This window comes from Accipiter gentilis, chromosome 2 (genome assembly GCF_929443795.1).
Source record: "Accipiter gentilis chromosome 2, bAccGen1.1, whole genome shotgun sequence".
NCBI lineage: Eukaryota > Metazoa > Chordata > Aves > Accipitriformes > Accipitridae > Astur > Astur gentilis.
The window spans coordinates 36,834,604-36,856,365 of record NC_064881.1 but is presented as its reverse complement, the minus strand read 5'-3'; positions in this window follow the sequence as shown (position 1 = coordinate 36,856,365).

The following is a 21,762-nucleotide window of genomic DNA, read 5'->3' as shown; positions in this document are numbered from 1 at the left end:
ATTATCACAATCTACTCTGCCACTTTCCATGGGTAGAATGCTAAAACCTCTAGACTAGTTCAAAGTAAAAATCCAGCATAAATTCATTCCTTCTGTGGTTTGGCTTGTGCTTTTTGTATTTCTAAAGAGGAAAATCTGTGCATCAACCACCAATTTATTGGAGCATTGCTAATTTGCATATCTAATTTCAAGCTGTACTAATTGCCTTTGAAAATGCCAAGCTTGTTTATTAGTCATTTCTTATTTTCCTTAAGGAAGAGTCTATTTACACAGAAGCATTCTCCATAACTGAAAAATCATTATCCTGGGACCTAAGGAAAAAAAACCCACATTTAACATGTATCATGGCAATGTACAGCTCTTTTGTCTTATATAATGAAATTTTACAATTAAGTTTGTAGATGCCTCCAGGCATTTTGAACTGGGGCGTTATTTCTATTAAGTTTTTCATCTGCTTTAAGTATAATGATTTTGAATATTTGGATTGCTTTGCAAGCAGTACATAAATATTTTGCTTTCTATTTTTTTTTTAATATGTATGTGTCACATTTAGTGGTATAGCTCCAGACAAAAAGTGTTGTGAAGTTTAATTTGTGTGTGCCTATTTCTTTTGAAAAGAAATAGTATAATCAGTAAGATGTCTCAGTCATGAAAAGAATTTCCATAACTGCCTTCTGTGGTTAAACAAAATTCCTTTAGTTATTTACCTCCTAAAATGCCCAACCATAATAAAGTTAGTTTTACTATGGTTACAATAGAAATAATGTAATGTTTGATGTTTAATTTTATCTGTGATAAGAAGATATAAACTGCTAAATTTAATATTGCTGTTACTAAACTACAGTCTAATATGTAAGTAGAAACAACTGTGGAAATAAGGAAGCAAAACATTTAATAGACAACATTATACTTTCTAATCAAATTTGAATAAGTGTAATAAAAAATATTTTAGGAGAATCTGCAGAGCTTAATCCTACACCATACTTTTCCATGGAAAATGTGAAAATTCACTTTCTAATTGTTATAAGATCAAAAATAGAGAATTCTGTCCAGGTGTTTTAAACTGTGAACAACTAGAAGTAAAATGAGGACAATTTTTGTAGAAGGTTTTGATATTTAGCTTTATAGAAAATTCAGAACAGACACAGAAGCCCATCCTTACTCACCAGTGCTAACTGTTTGGTGCATGATAAGTTGACAAAGCATATAATTTACAAATGGTGGTGGCAGCTACTGGTATTAGGTGCTTTTTTTACTCTTATTCTTAAAGCAATATATTCAATTTTCCATTTCCCATAAACATTCTTAGAAGAAAAAGAAAGAGAGAAAAGAAGAAAGGAAAAAAGAAAGAAAGAATGAAAGAAAGCAAGTGGACTCAAGACCATTTGTTTCTTTTATAACTTAAAGTTTGCACAGTTAAGTCAAAGAACTACAAAAGTTAAGTTTCAGTTACACAACTGATAGTTGAAGTAAGAAGTAAAACACAAAAAAATATTAGATGTACCTGTTATCAAAGGACAAATATTTAAATGTCCTGATTTGTGAATACAAGTGACCTTAATATTTAATTGCAACTTTTTTTTTAATATGTAATAAATATAAGCAGTAGCATTAAAATTTCATTATTCATCAATCTATGATGATTGTGATATCGAAAGTCAATCCCTTGCTTTGTGATATCAAGGTCACAAGAATTCATGGAGTTATGTTTTGTGAGTTTATGAAAGGTAATCTTCTAATAGGATCCAGTTTATTTGTCTTTATGTAAAACCATAAAAATTAATGATACAAAAGGTACAAAAAGTACCCTGGAGATAACTAATGTATATTGTCATTTGGCACGTAAACTTTATCATTTGAAACTTTACCTGTGTATGTATTTTTGTACAAGACATTAAAGATTCACAGTTTGCAATCATAGTTTAATAAACATGGCATTTTAATGTAAATAATGTCTGCACCACGAGTCAGGTTTATGCTCCAATGTAATTTTAATAACTTTACCATAATAATGAAGGCTGAGGAGGAGAATAAATAGTGAAAAACCAAAACCAAAACCAAACAAACTTAAAATTAAGATATATCTGAGTACCTGTTTGGAAGTGAGTCAGTGTTGTAGCATAGGAAGTGTTCGTAGTGAATATGGCTATACAAATACCAGAGCTAACAATGTAGTTATGTGCTTTTATCAAAAGCTCAGCTATGATTTTTTTTTTTTTTTTTTTCAGAAGCTGAACTATAACTCTCAGGACAGCAAAGTTTTATTTAACCTACTATTGCCCGTTACTATTGCTCATTACCCAGGACATGGAGAAGGATGAGGTACTCAATGACTTTTTTGCTCCAGTCTTCACTGGCAAGTGCTCTAGCCATACCACCCAATTCACAGAATCCAAAGGCAGGGACCGGGAGGATGAAGAACTGCATACTGTAGAAGAAGATCAGGTTTGAGACCATCTAATGAACATGAAGGTGCACAATTCCATGGGACCTGATGAGATGCATCCATGGGTCCTGAGGGATGAAGTGGCTAAGTGACAATCCATCATATTTGAAAAGTCGTGGCAGTCCAGTGAAGTTCCCACCAACTGGAAAAGGGGAAACATACTGTCCATTTTTAAAAAGGGAAAAAAGGAAGACACGAGAAACTACAGGCAGTCTCACCTTTGTGCCTGGCAAGATCACGGAGTGCATCCTCCTGGAAACTATGCTAAGGCACATGGAAAATAAGGAGGTGACTGGTGACAGCCAACATGGCTTCACTAAGGCCCAATCATGCCTGACAAATTTGGTGGCCTTCTATGATGGGGTTACAGTGTTGTGAATAACAGAAGAACAACAGATGTCATCTACCTGGACTTGTGCAAAGCATTTGACAGTGTCCCACACGACATCCTTGTTTCTAAATTGGAAAGACATGGATTTGATGAATGGACCACTTGGTGGATAAGGAATTGGATGGATGGTTGCACTCAAAGAGTTGCAGTCAACAGCTTGATGTCTAAATGGAGACCAGTAACGAGTGGTGTTCCTCAGGGGTTGGTATTTGGACCAGCGTTGTTTAACATCTTTGTTGGTGACATGGGCACTAGGATTAAGTGTACCCTCAGCAAATTTGTTGATGACACCAAGCTGTGTGGTGTAGTCAACACGCTGGAGGGAAGAGATGCCGTCCAGAGGGACCTTGACAGGCTTGAGAGGTGGGCCCATGTGAACCTCATAAAGATCAGCAAGGCCAAGTTCAAGGTCCTGCACATGGTTTGGGGCAATCCCAGGCACAAATACAACCTGGGCAATGAGTGGATTGAGAGCAGCCCTGCGGAGAAGGACTTGGGGGTGTTGGTTGAGAAGAAGCTCAACATGACCTGGCAATGTGCTCTCGCAGCCCAGAAAGCCAACCATTTCCTGGGCTGCTTCAAAAGAAGTGTAACCAGTAGGTCCAGGGAGGTGATTCTCCCCCTCTGCTCCACCCTCATGAGACCCCACTTGGAGTACTGTGTTCAGCTCTGAGAACCCCAACATTGGAAGGACATGGACCTCTTAGAGTGAGTCTAGAGGGGGGCCAGGAAGATGATCGGGGGCTGGAGCACCTCTACTATGAAGACAGCCTGAGAGCTTTGGCATTGTTCATTCTGGAGAAGAGAAGGAAGACCTTATAGCAGCTTTCCAGTACCTAAAGGGGGCCTACAAGAAAAGCAGAGATGGACTTTTTACAAGGGCATGTAGTGATAGGACAAGGGGCTTTAAACTGAAAGAGGGTAGATTTAGATTAGATGTAAGGAAGAAGATCATCACTGTGAGGCTGTTGAGGCACTGGAACATGTCACCTAGAGAAGTTATGGATGCTCCATCCATGGAAGTGTTCAAGGCCAGGTTGGAGGAGGATTTTAGTAACCTGGTCTAATGGAAGGTGTCCCTGCCCATGGGAGGAGGGTTAGAACTAGATGATCTTTAAGGTCCCTTCCAACCCAAACCATTCTATGATTCTATGAACCCGTTAAGAGATGTTGCAAGTTTTTTCAAATTTGTGAAGGAATATACTACTTCTACTTAAAGTGAAATTTTATTTGGAAATGTGGCAATATTTACCAGTGTGTTTGAGGTGTGGAGATACTTTTGCTGAAAAAAGTGGTTTCCCTATGTACTCATCAGTCTACATGATTCTGCTTGGAATAATTTTTTTTTTTTTTTTAATAGACTCAGAGAATCATATAATCATTTACTTTGGAAAAGACCTTTAAGATCATCGAGTCCAATCATTAACCTAACACTGCCAAGTCCACCACTAAACCATGTCCCTAAGCACCACATCTACCTGTCTTTTAAATACCTCCAGGGATGGAAACACCACCACTTCCCTGCACAGCCTGTTTCAATTCTTGACAACCCTTTCAGTGAACAAATTTTTCCTAATATACAACCTAAACCTCGCCGGCACAACTTGAGGCCATTTCCTCTTGCCTTATCAGTTTTACTTGGGAGAAGAGACTGACACCCACCTCGCTACAACCTCTTTTCAGGTAGTTGTAGAGAGCCATAAGGTCTCCCCTCAGCCTTCTTTTCTCCAGGCTAAACAACCGCAGTTCCCTCAGCTGCTCTTCATAAAACTTGTGTTCTAGACCCTTCACCAGCTTCATTGCTTTTCCTTCTTTGGACACACTCCAGCACCTCAAAGTCCTGCAGTGAGGGGCCCCAGACTGAACACAGTATTTGAGGTTTCATTCATTTCTAAGCATATTTGTCATGTTATTCATTAAGCTAAGCTTTTAGCTGATGTTAATTTTGTACTAGTGAAGGCATTGCTTAATATCTTACTGAAGAAATTTGTTGCTTTAATGAATTCATGTTTTAATATTTTAATCCTTATTGCCTGACTGAATTTAAGAGATTCTAGAAAAGGGTAGCACTCATGTTATGAGAAAAAATTGTTTGTTCTGGTATGATATTTCAGACTGTTATGTTTTTAGGTATACAACAAATGCTTGTAACCTCTTTGTAGTAAAAAACTAAGAGCAATGCCATCTTCTTGCTCAAAAGAGCTTGCTGAGTAACTTCTAGTTAATTCTGGATCTCTTCAGGAATGCAGAACCTTTTCAACAGGTTTTTTTCAAGCTTTAACATGCTTAAAAAGAGACTTTTTGAAGGAAGAAAATGGCACATAGGTACAAAATGCAAGTCAAATAGAGGAAGTGTAGTATTAAAGGGGTTCATATTTTATTTTATTTATTTTTATCTACTTTATTTTACCCTTATTCACTACATTTTACAATATTCAGAATGTACTATATTTTAAAGATATTAAATGTTAAATTCCAATGTATAATTAGTATCTTCATAGAATAAAATATCTTTAGAGTGCACTGTGATAGACGTGATACAAATTCATCTGGAATCTGCCATGGTGGAGCTGAAATGGGAGGACACTGTATGGACTACAAGGCAAAGAATAGAGGTCCAGGAGATATAGATCCTTTTTTGAATGTTATGACTGAGTTATTTTGCAGATTGTATTGGGTCTGGCTGAGATGGAGTTAGTACTCCCTATAGCAGCCCTCATAGCACTGTGCTCTGCAGCTCTGTAGCTAGAAAGGTGTTGATAACACACCAGTGTTTTGGCTACTGCTGAGCAGCGCTGGCACAGCATCAAGGCTGTCTCTCCAACATTTTTGCCCTCCCCTCAATGGCAGGCTGGGGCAGGGCAAGATCTTGGGACGGGACATAACCAGGACAGCTGACCTAAACTAACCAAACAGATATTCCATACCATATGACGTCAGCTCAGATATAAAAGCTAAGTGAAGGGAGACGGGGGGGGGACATTTTTGTCTTCCGGAGCAAGCACTACGCGTACTGGAGCCCTGCTTCCCAGGAAGTGGCCAGACATCGCCTGCTGATGGGAAGTAGAGAGTAACATCATTTGTTTTTTTCTTTGCTTTCGCGCGCAACCTTTGCTATCGTTTTATTAAACTGCCCTTATCTTGACCCACGAGCCTTTCGTTATATTTTTCTCTCCCCCGTCCAGCTGAGAAGGGGGAGTGATAGAGCGGCTTTGGTGGGCACCTGGTATCCAGCCAGGGTCAACCCACCACAGTCCTTTTTGGCGCCCAACGTGGGGCACGACAACGGCAGTTTTGCATTAAGCGTTCTATAGCTAGTTATTAAGTGGCAAGCTCCTGTGCAGGTCACAGAGCTTGTTAGCTGCTTGCTTATCTCTAGCTTGCTGAGTTTGGGAACATGTTAATGCAAATAATGGCTGTGTGCTTTGTCCTGGCACTGACGGCTTTGTTGTGCTGTGGGAGTTATCTTGTGTGGAGAATGAAGGAACGTGGGAACGTGCTAATACAAATAGTGTCTATGTGCTTTGTCCTGGCAGTGATGGCTTTGCTGTGTTGTGGGAGCTATCTTGTGGAGGAGATGAGGGAACACATCTCCCTCTCCCTACCAGGCATTGATGTGAATGGTTTTATTATGCAGGCTCCCGAGGTCCTTGTTCACCCTTACGTGAGCTGTTCAATACTAATAATTAATACTGGTGGCATATTATGGGTATTGTGGAACCTGGTCTCTTCCTGGTATAAGAGGAGGCAAGTTTTAGGTGAGGCAATATTGAAATGTGCCCTCAAGCGACCAGTCCCTGGGTGGCAGGGTATATGGAAGGATTTGGGCAGATTCCTAGGACGGTTATCACCTCCCATAATCTGGGATTTTACATCCGAACAGACAAGTAACCCTGGCAAACTGACACGTCACCTGATAGAAGGGTGCCTTGCCTATCCCAATGAAAACCAGCAGCTTCTCGCACTGTACTGGGGCCTGGCCTATGCCTACCGAGCCACAGTTCAATACTCTCAGAGGACCATGGTTGAGGCAGGGACCCAGACTGCATCTAAGGACACGATGCTCGAGATAGGGACCCAAACAACAACTACAGTAATTGCCCCAGTAGTGAAACGGAAACAGTGGACAAGGAGATCAACGGGTCCATACCATCGATTAGTGAGGGAAGAAGAAGAAGAGGAAAGGCTTGATTTAGAAGCTGGTCCTTCGATAAGGAAATTGGAGGAAGGAGTGAGGGAACTTAAACAAGAAGCAGAAACTACCCGGTCCCTGACGTCCTCAGAACTTCGGGACTTGCGGAAAGATTACAGCCGCCAGCCAGGTGAGCGGATTGCTGCCTGGCTGCTCCGATGCTGGGATAACGGGGCTGATAGTCAGCTACTGGAAGGCAAGGAAGCGCAACAGCTGGGATCCCTCGCTAGAAACCGGGGAATTGAAAGAGGAATTGGGAAAGAGGCAGCAATTTGCAGTCTCTGGAGCCGGCTCCTCTCAAGTGTGAAGGCAAGATATCCATTCAAGGAAGATCTTGTAAATTCATCAGAAAAGTGGACTACTGCAGATGAAGGCATTCAGTACCTGAGAGAGTTAGCAGTGGTGGAAGTCATCTACAGTGATCTAGATGACGAGGAAGTTTCCAAAGACCCAGAGGATGTCCTGTGCACACGAGCCATGTGGCGAAAGGTGATTCAAGGTGCCCCAGCGTCGTATTCTAACAGCTTGGCAGCAATGTATTGTCCAGATATGGAAACACCAACTGTGGAGAAAGTGTCGTCTTGGCTCCAAAACTTTGAGGAAAATCTCTGTGTCTCCTCATCCCTACAGGACAGTGCCTTGGCTGTTAGGGATGCTCCAAGAAATCAGTTCTCCCCTGCCCCAGTCAGAGGGAAAGGGAGCCCTAGGCGTATGCCACGTGGTACACTCTGGTTCTTCCTGCGTGACCAAGGGGAGGACATGAGGAAGTGGGATGGTGAACCCACCTTTAAGCTGGAAGCCCGCGTACGTGAACTGAGAGGGAAGACAGCTGTTAAGAAGGGGTCACCCAAGAAGAAGGCTGTCAGCGTAGTTGCTGTAGAGGCCCAAGAAGGCACTCAGCGATCCTCCAGGCATAGAAGAACTGAAAACACCTCCCTTGATTCTGGTGAGGGGACTTCTGGTCTGGTACCGCAAGGATCGGACAGTGAATATTCTGATGAGGAACAGCAATAGAGGGTCCCTGCCTTCGGCCAGGAGAAGGAAAGGGATGATCGGATATACTGGACTGTGTGGATTCGATGGCCTGGCACATCAGACCCACAGAAGTATAAGGCTTTGGTAGACACTGGTGCACAGTGTACACTGATGCCATCAGGATACAGGGGCACAGAATCCATCTGGATCTCTGGAGTGACAGGGGGATGCCAAGAATTGACTATACTGGAGGCTGAAGTGAGCTTGACAGGGGACAAGTGGGAAAAGCACCCCATTGTGACCGGTCCAGAGGCCCCTTGTATCCTTGGCATAGACTACCTCAAGAGAGGGTACTTCAAGGACCCAAAGGGGTGCCGGTGGGCTTTTGGTGTAGCCACTGTAAATGCAGAGAAGATCAAACAGCTATCTACCCTGCCTGGCCTCTCGGAAGATCCCTTTACTGTGGGATTGCTGCAAGTTGAAGAACAGCAGGTGCCTATCGCTACCAGGACAGTGCACCGTCGGCAATACCGGACAAACCGAGACTCCCTGGCTCCCATCCATGAGCTGATTCATCACCTAGAGAGCCAAGGAGTCATCAGCAAGACTCATTCACCTTTTAATAGTCCTATATGGCCAGTGCAGAAGTCTGATGGAGGATGGAGGTTAACAGTAGATTATCGCGGCCTGAATGAAGTGACACCGCCATTGAGTGCTGCTGTACCAGACATGTTAGAGCTTCAATATGAACTGGCATCAAAGGCAGCCACATGGTATGCTACAATTGATATTGCCAATGCATTTTTCTCCATTCCTTTGGCAGCAGAGTGCAGGCCACAGTTTGCTTTCACATGGAGAGGTGTCCAATACACCTGGAATCGGCTGCCCCAGGGGTGGAAGCACAGCCCTACCATTTGTCACGGATTAATCCAAATGGCACTGGAACAAGGCGATGCCCCTGAACATTTACAATACATAGATGACATCATCGTATGGGGCAACAAGGCAGAAGAAGTGTTTGAGAAGGGAAAAAGAATAATTCAGATTCTTCTGAAAGCTGGTTTCGCCATAAAGAAAAGTAAGGTCAAGGGACCTGCACAGGAGATTCAGTTCTTGGGAATAAAATGGCAGGATGGTCGCCGTCATGTCCCTATGGATGTGGTTAACAAGATAGCAACTATGTCTCCACCAGCTAACAAGAAAGAAACACAAGCTTTCCTAGGCCTTGTGGGGTTCTGGAGAATGCATATTCCAGGTTATAGTCAGCTTGTGAGCCCTCTCTATCGAGTAACGCGGAAAAAGAACTATTTTGAATGGGGCCCTGAACAACAACAAGCCTTTGAGCATATCAGACAGGAAATAGCTCGTGCAGTAGCTCTTGGGCCCGTCCGAACAGGACCAGATGTACAAAATGTACTCTACACTGCAGCTGGGGAACATGGTCTCACCTGGAGCCTGTGGCAGAAAACACCAGGAGAAACCCGAGGTCGACCATTAGGGTTTTGGAGCCGGGGGTACCGAGGATCAGAAGCTCACTATACCCCGACTGAAAAAGAGATATTAGCAGCATATGAGGGGGTTCGAGCCGCTTCAGAAGTTGTTGGTACAGAAACATATCTCCTCTTGGCACCACGATTGCCCGTGCTACACTGGATGTTCAAAGGAAACATCCCCTCTACACATCATGCAACCAGCGCTACATGGAGTAAGTGGATAGCATTGATCACGCAACGGGCTCGACTGGGGAAATCTAACCGCCCAGGAATTCTGGAAGAGATCATGGAATGGCCAGAAGGCAGAGATTTTGGAGCATCACCTGAGGAGGTGACTCGTGCCCAAGAGGCACCACCATATAATGAGTTATCAGAAGATGAAAGGTGTTATGCTCTGTTTACTGATGGATCCTGTCGTGTGGTAGGGAACCATCGGAAGTGGAAAGCTGCTGTGTGGAGCCCCACACGACAAGTCATTGAGGCCACTGAAGGAGAAGGCGAGTCAAGTCAGTTTGCAGAAGTGAAAGCCATCCAACTGGCTCTAGACATTGCTGAACGAGAAAAGTGGCCGGTACTCTACCTCTATACCGACTCCTGGATGGTGGCTAATGCCCTATGGGGGTGGCTACAGCAGTGGAAGAAGACCAATTGGCAACGCAAGGGTAAACCCATCTGGGCAGCAGCATTGTGGCAGGACATTGCTGCCCGTGTAGAACACATGACTCTAAAGGTACGTCATGTAGATGCTCACGTGCCCAAAAGCCGTGCCACTGAAGAACATCGAAACAATGAACAGGTAGACAAGGCTGCCAAAATAGATATAGCTCAGGTGGACCTGGACTGGGAGCGTAAGGGTGAGCTATTTGTAGCTCGATGGGCCCATGAGACATCGGGACATCTAGGGAGAGATGCAACATATAGGTGGGCTCGTGATCGAGGGGTGGACCTGACCATGGAGGCCATCACACAGGTCACTCATGAATGTGAAACATGTGCTGCAATCAAAAGAGCCACCAGAGTAAAGTCTCCCTGGAACAGAGGGCGGTGGTTGGGTTTTCAATATGGCGAGGCCTGGCAAATTGACTACATTGGACCACTGCCACGAACACGCCAAGGCAAGAGCTACGTACTCACCATGGTGGAAGCAACTACTGGTTGGCTAGAAACATATCCTGTAAACCATGCCACTGCCCGAAACACCATCTTAGGCCTCGAAAGGCAAATTTTATGGCGACACGGTACCCCAGAAAGAATTGAATCAGACAATGGGACTCATTTCCGAAATAACCTTATAAGCTCCTGGGCAAAGAAACATGGCATTGAGTGGGTATACCACATACCCTATCACCCGCAGGCATCTGGAAAAATTGAGAGATATAATGGACTGTTGAAGAGTATGTTGAGAGCGCTAGGCAATGGGACATGGAAGCATTGGGATGCAAATTTAGCAGAAGCCACTTGGCTAGTTAACTCTAGAGGATCTGCTAACCGTCCTGGTCCTGCCCAAACAAAACCCCTACATACTGTGGGAGGAGATAAGGTCCCCGTGGTGCACATGGGGAAGTGGCTGGGGAAGGCAGTGTGGATTGCACCTCCCATGGGAAAAGGCAAACCCATTCGTGGGATTGTCTTTGCTCAGGGACCTGGGTGTACTTGGTGGGTAATGCGGAAGGATGGGGAGACCCAGTGTGTGCCTCAAGGACATTTAACCTTGGGGGAAAAATAATCTGTGATGTGAGTTGTATGTTGCAGGAAGTAATGTAGCAGGAATGACCTGAACTGCAGAGGAGTGAACTTCGCAAGGAACCAGACAAGTGCATCGGTGACCCAAACCAAGCCGACGTTGGTGCCCAACGATTGAACGTACTGCTTCTCCTGTCCTGACCACTCATCTTGATGGATGGGGCCCAAGTCATAACCTGTGTGTGAACATCTGAAGGAGTGGAAGAAGCCCCTGGAATATCTATCTCTTAAAGGACAAGGGATAGTAATTAATAAGAATGTATAAATCTGTACGTTGGGTATAAAAGTTGTTTAAGTATGTAGTTTCAGTTGTAAGTGTTGGTAAGAAAGGATTTCAGTAATGAGAATTAAATACAATAGTATGGTTAGAAGATATCTGTATTAAATTATGTGGGACCTGAGCAGGACGCAAATGGTATGGAATAAGGGGTGGAGATTGTATTGGGTCTGGCTGAGATGGAGTTAGTACTCCCTATAGCAGCCCTCATAGCACTGTGCTCTGCAGCTCTGTAGCTAGAAAGGTGTTGATAACACACCAGTGTTTTGGCTACTGCTGAGCAGCGCTGGCACAGCATCAAGGCTGTCTCTCCAACATTTTTGCCCTCCCCTCAATGGCAGGCTGGGGCAGGGCAAGATCTTGGGACGGGACATAACCAGGACAGCTGACCTAAACTAACCAAACAGATATTCCATACCATATGACGTCAGCTCAGATATAAAAGCTAAGTGAAGGGAGACGGGGGGGGGACATTTTTGTCTTCCGGAGCAAGCACTACGCGTACTGGAGCCCTGCTTCCCAGGAAGTGGCCAGACATCGCCTGCTGATGGGAAGTAGAGAGTAACATCATTTGTTTTTTTCTTTGCTTTCGCGCGCAACCTTTGCTATCGTTTTATTAAACTGCCCTTATCTTGACCCACGAGCCTTTCGTTATATTTTTCTCTCCCCCGTCCAGCTGAGAAGGGGGAGTGATAGAGCGGCTTTGGTGGGCACCTGGTATCCAGCCAGGGTCAACCCACCACACAGATTTAAGCTCTTTCCCCCTTCCCCCTCCGCTCCTTTCTCTCTGCTTTTTTTTGTCTGTCATTTTTAGGAATATGTGCAGTTTCTTACTACATGCTAGCATACCAACATATTGCTGATCAACTCCATGATCCTGTAATGTGAGGTCATGCACAATGTAAGAAACATCCAACATTATTTCTGTTACCTTCTCAGATTGTTTCAGTTACAAAATATTTAATAATACTTCCTCATTATTTGACTATATTAAGTACATTTGATATTTCATAAATAATGTGTTATTATTCTTCCTCCCTTTAAGAACTGCTCAATTATTACATTTGTCTCCTACTTGTAATAAGAACTGTATATGTATGCACTCTGAAAATTTCAACTGTTCTGATGAACTAGTGCAAATACATAGTTTTTTTTATCCTCTGGTCAGTAGACTGTCTGACCAACTCATACGTGCAACAGTGTTAGCTGAGTTAGAGTAGCTGTTCTTTTATCTCACTAGGTAAGATCTGTGTTTCAATAAATGAGTACTATTCCAGATGCTACCTACACGTGGTTGGCTCTGTTGTTTCTCTGTATGAAACTGTGCATTATTTCAAATATTTCAAATTGTTGTATTATCCTTGAGAGTGTAAAGGTTGAGGTCATTTCAATATTTACAAAATTCTACAGAAATCAATTCCACACCAATACTTATTATTATCCCACTGCCTACTATAATAATTAGAAGTATTTTAGAAAGGGCATAAATTGCTTATTCTGAGTGCTTGACAAATTATAATCTTAGCATTTGGCAAGGGGACACATATAGACTAAGAACGTTCTAGACATGGACAATAAAACTGATACATCGATAAAAACAACTAAGAGTCAATGAGGCATAAACATAGTAATTAATATGATTGTATTTTTGTTTAAATCCTGTTAAGCATAAATATTTTCGTGCTTAATTTAACTTATATTGTTAGTGAAACTCAGAGAGGCCTGTTTTTCATTGTAATGTTGTCTATTTGATAAAATGCCTTTAGTTACAAATGTGATAATTGACCTGAATAGGACAGTCTGGTTTTATAATTGCAGACTAGAAATAAAGATATGTGCAAACAGATTTACTTTATTAGAGTCACTTGCATGATTCTTCATACTGTAGGTAGGTACTAAAAATAGTAAGGCATTTATATTATGAGTTTTTGACTAAAATCTAACATACCCCTGCAAAAAAAGCCCTGCAGCCTATCACATCAAATTTCCATAATATATCAGCTCTGAGACCATATCATGCATACTAAGTGAATCTTATGCATCAGTCTTTCCCCACATGTCTGCTCAGATTCTTAGACAAACATCCTAGAATAACAAGTTAGAATAACTAATAATGTGTTAGAATAACTAATATCAGAATAACTAGGATTCTGGAGTGTCTCAATCTATATGAATCCTTCCTGAGACAATTTAACAAGGGGCTAATGTTCTAAGAAGGACTGCTTTGTACTTTATTCATCACTCTTGAGCATCTTGGCCTTCATTTATTTGTTCCTGAACATTTTTTTCCTGGATAGCCTGCTTCAAAAGTTCCCTTTCTCAAAATTTGGTTAAAAACTAAATAAATAAATTAAACTTACATCCTGACTTTTAAGGTGTGGTGCAAGATGCTTCATCACATGGGGTGTCTTCTTGTATGTGTCATCAAAATGAAACCTATGTGCAGAAAATGTGCTGTTTCCCCCAAATGTACCTTTACTATGAGCACCATATACTACAAAATGTATTTCCATTTTCCAAGTATATCTTTTAACTGTTATTGAAAAGTATATTGGAAACTTCTCTTACAATAATTCTAAGTGACCATTTCCCTAATAATTACTTATCAAAAATTCAAGGGGAGCAAGTTTTTACATAGGATTTCTCACTCCAAATAGCTGAATGTCTCAGAGTACTATGTGTAAAACTTTATTCAATCCCATGTTCATTAATGCAAAGTAGGCTATGTTTAAGAAGGAAGAAGGAAAGAATATGGTTTTATTTCTGCATTAAAAGTAACATTTGTAATGGCTAAAATTTTTGTCCTCTTCAATGTAGTCACCAAAAAGCCATTTTTCATTATATAGCACCTTACACTGGGGATAAGTTGGACTCTGAACTTTTGTACATAAAACACATTTTATAGAAACAGGAACTTCTGCCCCCACAGTAGCTGTTGTATGTTAGTAGGTCACCTGCAAATTTACTAAGTTTTCTGCTCTTCAGAAATAAATAATGTCTTTAGAAAAAATCATCTGCACACCCACATACTGTCAATTATTTTTAAAAAATGTACCATGTATAACATGTCTGCATTAATTAAATATTTCTATCTATACTTGAAAAGAAAGTTTCTAGCCAAACTATTTGTGATGAAACTAAATGAAGCCTACAAGGATGGGTGATAGATTTATCTCTTCCTGTTTGCTATAACATGAATGCTTAAGAGTGGAAAACATCTCTGTGGATATCAAATACAAGTTTCTGATGCACTGAAATACTTCAAAACCATAAAGTTAATAACAATGTACTGCACCATAACAAAGCATATGCACTGACTCATATTATCTCAAAACTGGAAAACAAAAAAGAAAAAAAACCAACTTTCATTCTGATGCTATTCTCTATGCTTGTAACATTTTCCAGAGGCTACCAAGTGCTTTCAAATGATTGATTAAAAAATGGCAGCCTGCATTTCCAAAGATTTCTTTTGGTGGGAATAGCTTATAGAGTCCTCACACAATTTTCTTCTGACATCTGTTTCAATGGATTTGGACTAGAAATAAAGTAAAGATGCTATCTTTTCATATCTCATATCAGTTTAAATCAATATGTCCAAGAAAATATCCACATGCGTAACCATCAGCTGGACTGAAAGCAAGTATTTTTTATATGGAAGATACCTCTTGTTTGGAATTTTTCCTGATATAGGTTTGATTTGAACCTGCCATTGTAGCAATGACTTTTTATTTAAACTCAACAGTAGTAATAAAATATTGTCTGTATTTGACTCAGCTTAAACTGTTACTAAAAGACTATTTCAAATTTCTCCAATGATTTACAGAAGATGTAATGCACTGTAGTTTAATCAGTTGTAAAAAGATCATGTCAGATACCCTTAATAATTGGTTTCAGAACTGTATATGTATTTTAGAAACGTAATGAAAGGAAACCCAGGGCAGATGGATGAGGCAAAATTTTCATGTCTTGTTCAGAGAAACGTACATTCTCCCTCTCTATTAGGAGTCAGGTGGAAATGTATACAATGGTGACAATAAATATCACAGGTAAAAGGTGATGCTGTTATTGGTCACTAACCATTTCCCACTCCCTTTTTCCCTTTTTAGGTTCCCTCTCCCTCCCCCTCCCCCCCCACCCCCCACCCCCACTACACCAGAGAAGTGACTCAGCTTGAAGTCATCAGCTTGAGGTGATGCCTCTGGCTGTTACACTTACCTATGCTGTTCAACAGCTGTCAAGGTGCTGTCTGAAATTGATGTAAGTGGAAGCAGTTTTCTTCATTCACTGATTTAAAGGCAAAATGCATATTTCTTCCCATTTCTGTCAAATGTTGAAGGTTATTTTTCTGTGCACTTAATAATACTTTTTTTTTGTACTAAACTAAGATGTTTTTACTTTTAGACTAGTGAAAGTAAGTAATGTGCATTTTCTTTAACTCTGTCTTTATATGAATGCACACATAGTACATAAATATATATTTAACTAGTTCCATCCTAGACAACTATCTGGTTATACTTTTGCTATGTAAAATCACTTTATGCTATTTTAAATTTTTGGCTTCATCCAGCATTTTGTCTTGATTATATTTTTTAATAGTCATAGTCTAGAATGGATCACCCAACTGAGATAGTACTGTAAAACCAGATTTGGATTGGCATACAGAGTCATAAATAGCTAGTTTTACAAATGTTTAAAACATGCTAAAAGACAGGATTTTCCAAAACTCCATTAATCTTTCTGGAAGACCATACCTTTTATTTCTTAATTCCTTTAGCAGCATAACCTTAATCATTGGCCAGGCTAGATTAACACCCTAATTTTCTATCTAGTTACAAAACTCTTCTTTGCCTCTATTTCCATTAGTAAAATAAATCTTTCTGATTGTAACAAGAAACTAATCACTATTCTTAAAGGGCAGCCACTAAACTAACATTTGACAGGCCTAAGCACCTACTTAGTAAAATAGATATAACATGGGAACGTGTTACCTGGCCAAGTTGATTCTGTTTTTTCTAGTGCCATTTGCTATTGTCATGTATATTTTTGCCCCCCTCATTCCATGACTTATATTTTGTCATGAAAGCAAAAATCTGGTTTCTGTTGCTTCAAAGGATATGAAGATTCATCTTGTGCAAGAATTTCAACCAAAATATCCAGTAGAAGAGTAAATACTGAAGTGTAATCTGAAGTGAAATAACTTCTGTCTGCATAGCTTTCCTGGAAAATTATGAATCTGACCTAATTCAAGCACAGACATGGGACTGCAGAGAAAGGTTCAGATGACTCCATATCATCTGCAGAAAGGAGACAGAACATCAGTGTGGACCGCAGCACCAGACTGAGATGAAAAGAAAGCAGATGCTAGAATCTCTCATTGTAGATGTCTGAATATGATTTTGTAACTAGAAGGGAAAGTTATATTGTGCATTGCTGATTCCTGCACAGGAAAACAGTTTCTTCTTGCATGATACCCTTGTGTTTAGAGAATATAATATTTACCATACAGAATATCACTATAAAATGCAAAAGCAGTGCACAAAAATATTTATTTTATAAGATATCATAAGGGAAATATCAGGGAAACAGGTTTTCTTCCAGGGTGACTGACATTCAGTAGATGGTATCAATTTTGTATCACTGTATTTAAACTTTTTCTAAGTACGATGAGGTAGTTGTCATTGTATTTGAATATTTGCAACATTAATCTTTTAGCATATGTTTAGAGAGAAAGGAATTCCTTCCCAAAGGTACTTGTCATCATTGTATTGACAGCCCAATACATTAATATTAGCCTATGTACCAGCACTTCACCATTTACTAAGTCCCATTCAAAGAGCGATCTGAGTAATTTTTATATGTCCAGCCAATTTCTCTTGGCACGACATCTCCCTGTTTTATCCTGATATTCACTATGCAGAGACAGTCTGTTACACCATGCTTGTTCTGACTATATATTCCCGGACCACATTCCTAAGTCAAACTGTACCCACTATTAAACTCTGCTTTTAATCCAAGTTCACCTTGTCACAAGAAAACACTCAGTGCTTGCTTTTTTGCATAGCTCTTTGCTAGTTACCCCCTCCCAAACAAACAAACTATAATCAGAAAAACATAGTACTTAGCAATTAAAATCTGTTGTCATCTTGCAGTGTGTTGTGCACATTATGATTCACAAATTGTGTCTCAAAGCACCTTAGGTCTATAGACTAAGCATTTAATTAAACAACAACAACAACAAAAAAGACCAAAAGAAGGTAAAGGGAAAGGAAAGGGAGAGGGAAAGGGAAAGAAGGAGGAAAAGGAAGAGGAGGAGGAAGAGGCAAAGAGAAAGGGAAAGAAAAAGAAAAAGGAAAGGGAAGGTGAGAAGAGAAGGTGAGAGAAGAGAAGAGAAGAGAAGAGAAGAGAAGAGAAGAGAAGAGAAGAGAAGAGAAGAGAAGAGAAGAGAAGAGAAGAAAAGGAAAGGAAAGGAAAGGAAAGGAAAGGAAAGGAAAGGAAAGGAAAGGAAAGGAAAGGAAAGGAAAGGAAAGGAAAGGAAAGGAAAGGAAAGGAAAGGAAAGGAAAGGAAAGGAAAGGAAAGGAAAGGAAAGGAAAGGAGGAAAGGAAAGGAAAGGAAAAAGGAAAAGAAAGGAGAAAGGAAAAGAAAAAGGAAAGGAAAACCAACAAAATTCCTCCAGAAAAACAAATACAATAAAAAAGTAGAAATTACCAAAACTGAAAAAAAAAAAAACAAAACAAAACACTACAATAACAGGAAAGTGATTTTTATGTTCATTTTCCTTCTTTCTCATTTTACATATGCAAATGGCACAAGAGTTTTATTTGCAAGTACTTCAGAGTTGTGTCCTATACTGTTTAACTATACAGTCCTAAAGAGCTCACAGTACTTTATTGATCAACAATTTGATGGGTGATTCAGCTACAGAAGGCACTGTCTCCATAGTAAGAATAGTCAGAATGTTTCAGAGTATAAGTTATAGAATAAATGATTTGCCATATAAGCCATAGCTGATGAAAAATTATAGATACATTCACTCAGCTTCTGGAAGCACTTAATTGACTCCAACTGTGCTCATGTTCATCAAGATCTTGATAACAGGGTTACCAGAAACTGTGTGAAAAGAAAAATGTTTAGTTTTTATTCATGACCACTTGATTCTAAGACCTAAGTCCATTCAGTCACCAGGTGATACACTTTAATGGATTCTACATCATAATTTCAGTGAATGACAACTTTAAACATGAAATGCTAAGAATTATTCAAAGATATTTAGTGGGCACTAATGAAGTAATAGCAAAATTGAGAAAATAAGGAACTTAACATCCAAGTTTAATTTAATTCAAATAATTAACATTTGAAATGCTGTTGTACAGGGTTTTTTTTTACTTAATAGTGTTTGGTTTTTAAAAGTCTAGAAATAAAAAAGTTTTCATTTTATGTGGCAGTATCTCTGGTGTGAATGGATGTGTTCTTACTGCTTCACAATGTATTGCTGGAGTTATGCAAAATAATTAAAGGGAAGATCTTTTAAATAAGTAATTATAATTTCTGTTCAAGTTAGTAATGTGTAGCATGACTACATGTAAATATACAAATACATATTTATGTAATTATAAATTTTATTTGGACAATCTTAATTATCAAATAGGCTTGGTACATGATGGTGAGCATAAAATAATGTTGAGATCATAACTGTATATTTAAAACATACAGTGAAAAGTGACACAGATCTTATTTTACTGTTAGCTGTTCTGTACTCTTCCCTAATTTTCTTTTATTTCAAATACTAAAATCTGTTACTCCAAATTATATGATGTGTATTTTACATTCAGTATAACTTTAAAGGTCACTTATATGTAAAATATTTTAATGTCTGTTTTAGCTTCTATTACGTTTACTTAATATTTGAACATAATATTTGAATACCTATTAGTTGTAAAATTCATTGAAATATGTCAGATCAGGTATGATCCATATCAGTTTCTATGTAGTTGTATAATGAACTCCTTTTGTGGGAAAAGTAAAGACAATTAAAATAGAAATATTATCTTTATCTATGTGTGTTGTACTGCCTCAACAATAATTATTCTATATGCTAATTAGGGGCATTTATTAACAGTGTTAAAGTAGTGATTTCTTAATGTAGTTAATTAAAAATATCTTATGTTCACTCACACAAATTCACGCCTTTGATATTCTTATTAAACACATAGAATGGCTAGTTCTTAAGAGTAATATCAGCAATTTGCTAATTTGGACAGAATTAGCACTTGTCAAAGCTTTATATTAGAGGAAATAATTAATTTTCTAAAGAAAGAAACTGTTTTCATATGGAAGCATATAAAACCTCTTTTCACCAGAGATCTCTAATTGTCCTTCATTCTTTGTTTCATTTTAATGAAACATGCATCCATTTCTCAATTGAGAATGTAAAAGTATCTTCAGAACTCACAACTCCATCCTGTTTCCCTCTGTTACGGGTGAGGATAAAGAGAGGGCTGGCATGGGTGACCTTGTTATGGGTGTCTGCTATAGGTCACCTGACCAGGAAGAACAAGAAGATCAGGCCCTCTACAGACAGTAGGAAGCAGACTCATGTTCACAGGCTCTGTCCTCATGGGGAACTTCAGCCATGCCGATATCTGCTGGAGGGAAAACAAAGCAGGGCATAAGCAATCTAGGAGGCTCCTGGAGACCATCAGTGACAACTTCCTGACTCAACTGATAAAGAAGCCAAATGAGGAGAGGTGCTCTGCTGGACCTCATACTCACAAACAAGGAGAAGCTTATTGTGGATGTGAAGGTCAAGACAGCTTTGGCTGCAGTGACCATGAGATGATGGAGTTAAGATCCTGAGAGGACGGAGCAGGGCAAAAAGCAAGATCACAGTGCTGGACTTCAGGAGAGCAGACTTTGACCTCTTCAAGGGTATTCTTGGTAGAGTTCCACGGGATAAGTCCCTGAAGAGCAGAGGGGCCTGAGTAAGCTGGTTAGAATTCAAGGATCACATGCTCCAAGTTCAAGAGTGATCCATCTCTACAAGCAACAAATCAGTCAAAAATTCCAGGCCTGTGTGGATGAACAAGGAGCTCCTAGCCAAACTCAAACACAAAAAGGAGTTATACAGAGGGTGGAAGCAAGGAGGACTAACCTGAGACTACATGGAAAATTATGCAAGATTAAAAAGGAAATAAAGTTATGCCAATATTCAGAAAGGGTAAATAAGATGATTTAAGTAATTCTAGAACTAATTAATTTAATACTTTTTTTAGGCATATTAATAGAAATCCTGATATAGAATCAAATACGGTATTAAAGGAAAAGAATTAATAATCAGAACGACTTTCTAGATAATGTTACTCCTAAATATCTGAGTCCTTATTTTGATGAGACTGACAAAGCCACAAATGATTGGACCATTGCTCAGCTCACAATTCAATGTCACAGTTGTGACATTTTGATTTTTAAAAAGTAGCATGTTTTAAAAAAGCAGGGTTGTGAAGATGATTAAGGCATTGGAGCATCTGTCATGTGGGGAAAGGCTGTGAGAATCAAACCCTGGAAAAGGTTACCAAGAGGTTGTCCAAGTTGTGGAGTTTCTTCCCACCTTGGCAATGTTCAAAACCTAACTGTACAAGGCCCTGAGTAACCTGCTCTAGTTGCCACTACCTTAAGCAGAAAGGTTTGGACTACATGATCTCTAGAGGTGCCTCTGAATGTGATCTATTCTGTGATTCTGTGGAAACTAGGAGATATTACATGGATTAAGTATTACTGGAGTGACATATTTCAAAACTTAGTTGTCTGTGGGGAATCTTGTTTGAATAGCACTTTTCCTAGGCTAATCCAAACTGTTTGATACTAAAACCAACACTATTAAATTTTCATTAATGCTCTTGAAGTAAACATCAATTCACTGTTCATTACATTTGCAGATGACACAAAGATTGACAGAATTATAATTAATGATGAGGAGAGAGTAGTCATACAGGAAGATTTGTATTGAAACATGAACTAGCCTCATTTAAAGAATAAAAAAGTGTTCTAAGAATAATGTATGAAAGTTATAACTACAGACTAGGAAATTGTATCATGGAAAGTAGTGACCATAATAGGCTCTAGGGGTAATGTTTTATACTGTGTAACATTGCAGAAAAGTAGGCTAATTTTTGGAGGAATAAATGGAATAATAGTAAGTAATAATCCGAAGGAGATTTTAACTCCCTTGTGATATTAATGAGTTTAGT